Raw genomic sequence first — 4946 nt, forward strand, 5'->3', positions numbered from 1 at the left:
AGACACAGCCACGCGCACCCCCGCCACCGCCCTCGGGAGCAGCCAGCAGGCACGGGGCTCGGCGTGCGGGCAACACGCCGGAGGAGCAAACGGGGCGCCCTCCAGAGATGGGGGGGGGGGCAAGCTGCACCGGGCCGCACCGGCTCACAGGGCACCTCTGCCTCCCCGAAACGTGGGCTTGCATTTTCCCTCAAGCTGCACCGAGTTACATCTCCATCACGGGGCGCCCCTCTGGAGCCAGGAGGAAGCCGTGCTGGGGCACCGGCTTGCCCTCCTCCCCCCATGCCGGGCTCCATAGCATTACGAGTGGCCAGTCACCGCCGCTGGCTTTTCCCTTAGATGCCGTGCCCCCCGCGGGCTGCGGCTTTGGCCATGGGGGGGAACCCCCGTGAAGAGGGTCCAGTGCTGGGAACTCTCTCTGCCCCTTACCGGGCTCTCTCTCGCCGTGCCTGGACGGGCTTGCTTTCCATTCTTGGTGGGACCGACGCCGGCACCACGTCTCCCCCGGCTTTCTCTGCCCCCGTGCCCCACCGAGGCAAACTTCGCTTTGGGGGTTCCACACTTCGGCAGTGGCCGGCGCCAGCCACTCGTCAACTTTTTTTCTTTTCCCCTCTTTCGTTGCCGAGCCCGGCTGGGCTCCGGCTCACGGACGAGCGAAACCCATCCAACACCGCTGAGGGTGCGCCAGCGGCCGCTCCAAACCGCCGCGCCTTTGCTCGGCCCCGCGGGTCCCCTCTCTGACCCGGGGGAAAGCCACCGAGAAGCCAGACGGACCCCTGCCCAGCCGCCTGGCGGGTGGCTTGGAGCAGCCGCTCGGCAGCGCTGCCCTGGGAGTGCTCGGCGTCACTCGTTCCCTCATATACGGAACTGGAGGGCCGTCAGCTCCGCGAGCGCACAACCAGCCGACCTCCGCCCAGCGGCAGGTCGCAGAAATCACGCCGGCTTGTACGATGACGTAGGCGGAGGCAGAGCGCAACAGCGACCCCTTGGCGACAAGCGCGAGCTCCGCGGAGAGCACGTCTACTCGCTGAGGGAGAGCACGTCTACTGCGCCGAGGGAGAGCACGTCTACTCGCCCAGGGAGAGCACGTCTACTCGCCGAGGGAGAGCACGTCTACTCGCCCAGGGAGAGCACGTCTACTCGCCGAGGGAGAGCACGTCTACTCGCCGAGGGAGAGCACGTCTACTCGCCCAGGGAGAGCACGTCTACTCGCCCAGGGAGAGCACGTCTACTCGCCCAGGGAGAGCACGTCTACTCGCCCAGGGAGAGCACGTCTACTCGCCCAGGGAGAGCACGTCTACTCGCCCAGGGAGAGAGCACGTCTACTCGCCCAGGGAGAGCACGTCTACTCGCCCAGGGAGAGCACGTCTACTCGCCCAGGGAGAGCACGTCTACTCGCCCAGGGAGAGCACGTCTACTCGCCCAGGGAGAGCACGTCTACTCGCCCAGGGAGAGCACGTCTACTCGCCGAGGGAGAGCACGTCTACTCGCCGAGGGAGAGCACGTCTACTCGCCGAGGGAGAGCACGTCTACTCGCCGAGGGAGAGCACGTCTACCTCCCGGCTGAGGGAGAGCACGGGGGGGGGGGGACAAAGACAGGCGGCAGCAGCTTCGGTGAACGTCACCCGGGAGGCGACCGGGGGTGTCCCGGGGCTGTCCCGGGAAGCCGGCGTCCGGCACAGGGAACCGTCAGCTGCCGGACCGGGGCGAATCCCCGCGGCCACGGCAGGGGTGGGGGCTCGAAGACAGCCGGCAGCCGCTTCGGTGAACGTCACCCGGGAGGAGACTGGGGCCCTCCCGGGACCGTCCGGGAAGACGACGTTCGGCACGAGATCCGGCCGGCCGGCCGGACCGGCTCGAAGCCTCGCGGTCCCGGCAGCAGCCGGAGCCGCTCGCCGCCCTTCGGGCTCCCGGCCCCCTACAGATCCGGCGACTCGTTCGCGGGCGGCGGGGGAGGCAGTGGAGGGGGTGCGGGGAGAAGCGGCAGCGGAGGCGGAGGGGGGGGGGGCTCGAAGACAGCCGGCAGCCGCTTCGGTGAACGTCACCCGGCCGGCGACCGGGGCCGTCCCGGGGCCGTCCCGGGATGCCGGCTTCCGGCACGGGGTCCCGGCCGCGGCCGGACCGGCTCGAATCCCCGCGGCCCCCGGCACGGGGGAGGCCCAAAGACTGGCGGCAGCCGCTTCGGTGAACGTCACCCGGCCGGCGACCGCGGGCCGTTCCGGGGCCGTCCCGGGAAGCCTGCGACAGGCACGGGGTCCCGGCCTCGGCCGGACCCGCACTGGGTGCCGCCGCCTCGGGCTCTCGGGACGGTATGGATCCGCCGACTCGTTCGCCGGCAGCGGGGGGAGGCAGTGGAGGCGGTGCGGGGAGAAGCGGCAGCGGAGGCGGAGGGGGGGGGGGCTCGAAGACAGCCGGCAGCCGCTTCGGTGAACGTCACCCAGGAGGCGATCGGGGCCGTCCCGGGGCCGTCCCGGGATGCCGGCTTCCGGCACGGGGTCCCGGCCGCGGCCGGGACCGGCTCGTATCCCCGCGGCTCCGGCAGGGGGGGGGGGGGCTCGAAGACAGCCGGCAGTCGCCTCGGTGAACGTCACCCGGCCGGCGACCGCGGCCGTTCCGGGGCCGTCCCGGGAAGCCTGCGACAGGCCACGGGGTCCCAGCCGCGGCCGGACCGACTCGAAGCCCCGCTGGCCCCGGCACGGGGGAGGCCCAAAGACTGGCGGCAGCCGCTTCGCTGAACGTCACCCGGCCGGCGACCGGGGCCCGTCCCGGGGCCGTCCCGGGATGCCGGCATCCGGCACGGGGTCCCGGCCGCGGCCGGGAGCGGCTCGAATCCCCGCGGGTCCCGGCAGCAGCCGGAGCCCGCTCGCCGTTCGGGGCTCCCGGCACCCTACGGATCCGCCGACTCGTTCGCCGGGCGGCGGGGGGGAGGCAGTGGGAGGGGGTGCGGGCAGAAGCGGCAGCGGAGGCGGAGGGGGGGGGGGCTCGAAGACAGCCGGCAGCCGCTTCGGTGAACGTCACCGGCCGGCGACCGGGGCCGTCCCGGGGCTGTCCGGGGATGCCGGCTTCCGGCACGGGGTCCCGGCCGCGGCCGGAGCGGCTCGAATCCCCGCGGATCCCCGGCAGAAGCCGGAGCCGCTCGCCGTTCGGAGCTCCCGGCACCCTACAGATCCGGCGACTCGTTCGCCGGGCGGCGGGGGGAGGCAGTGGAGGGGGTGCGGGGAGAAGCGGCAGCGGAGGCGGAGGGGGGGGGGGGGCTCGAAGACAGCCGGCAGCCGCTTCGGTGAACGTCACCCGGGAGGCGACCGGGACCGGCCCCGGGAAGCCATCGTCCGGCCCGGGATCCCGGCCGCGGCCGGACCGGCTCGAATCCCCGCGGCCCCGGCACGGGGGAGGCCCAAAGACTGGCGGCAGCCGCTTCGCTGAACGTCACCCCGGCCGGCGACCGGGGCCGTCCCGGGGCCGTCCCGGGATGCCGGCTTCCGGCACGGGGTCCCGGCCGCGGGCCGGACCGGCTCGAATCCCCGCGGTCCCGGCAGCAGCCGGAGCCGCTCGCCGTTCGGGCTCCCGGCACCCTACGGATCCGGCGACTCGTTCGCCGGGCGGCGGGGGAGGCAGTGGAGGCGGTGCGGGGAGAAGCGGCAGCGGAGGCGGAGGGGGGGCGGGGGGGACGATAGTGGCGGGGGGCGGGGGGGTGCTCGAAGGCAGCCGGCAGCCAGTTCGGTGAACATTCGCCGGGGCGGGGGGGCGACCTGTCCGTGCCCGGGGCAGCCCCGGGAAGCCGGCAGCCAGCACGGGGTCCCGGCAGCACCTGTTCCCTGCCCTGGGACTTGCCGTGCCCGGCGGCCGGTTGCCGGGTGGGGGGAGCGATGAGAGGCGGGGCGCAGCGGCCGGGGCAGCGCCGGGCCGCAGCGGGGGGCTGGGCGGGTGGGGTAGGCGTCGAGCGGCAAGCCCTCGGCTGCAGCGAATGTTCGGCGGTGCGGGGCGGGGGGGGGACGGGACGACACGTTGGGGGCGCCGAGTCCGAGCCACCCCCGGCCCCAGGGGCGGCCGGAGGGGGAGGCCGGTGCCTGGCCCTGGGAGCTGCTGGGCGCCGGATGGCCGAGGGTGCGTCAGAAGCCGCCCAAGCGGTCGAGCAGGTCCTCCAGAAAGGCCTAGGGTGGCTTCGAGGGCCCCGGGAGCAGTCGAGGGAGGCCTCCAGGCAGGTCTGGAGTGGATGGGAGGCCTTCCAAAGCAGACAAGGGAGGCTGCCAGCGGGGCCTAGGCTGGCACTGCAGCCTGTAAATGGTTGCGGGGGGGGCCTCTGGTGCGGCCTGGAGTCTCTGGGTGGCGTCCAGAGAGGTGCAAAAGATCCTCTGGTGCGGCCTGGGGTGGCGGAGAAGCCTGCAGAGCGTGCGGGGGAGGCTTCTGGTGCGGCCTGGGGTGGGTCGGAAGCCTGCAGAGCGTGCGGGAGAGGCTTCTGGTGCGGCCTGGGGTGGCTGAGAAGCCTGCAGAGCGTGCGGGAGAGGCTTCTGCTGCGGCCTGGGGTGGCTGAGAAGCCTGCAGAGCGTGCGGGAGAGGCTTCTGCTGCGGCCTGGGGTGGCTGAGAAGCCTGCAGAGCGTGCGGGAGAGGCTTCTGCTGCGGCCTGGGGTGGCTGAGAAGCCTGCAGGGCGTGCGGGAGAGGCTTCTGCTGCGGCCTGGGGTGGGTGGGAAGCCTGCAGAGCGTGCGGGAGAGGCTTCTGGTGCGGCCTGGGGTGGCTGAGAAGCCTGCAGGGCGTGCGGGAGAGGCTTCTGCTGCGGCCTGGGGTGGGTGGGAAGCCTGCAGAGCGTGCGGGAGAGGCTTCTGCTGCGGCCTGGGGTGGCTGAGAAGCCTGCAGAGCGTGCGGGAGAGGCTTCTGCTGCGGCCTGGGGTGGCTGAGAAGCCTGCAGGGCGTGCGGGAGAGGCTTCTGCTGCGGCCTGGGGTGGGTG

This window comes from Melanerpes formicivorus, unplaced genomic scaffold, assembly GCF_026170545.1.
Source record: "Melanerpes formicivorus ecotype bairdi unplaced genomic scaffold, bMelFor1.0.p_v2 SCAF_541, whole genome shotgun sequence".
Taxonomy (NCBI): Eukaryota; Metazoa; Chordata; class Aves; order Piciformes; family Picidae; genus Melanerpes; species Melanerpes formicivorus.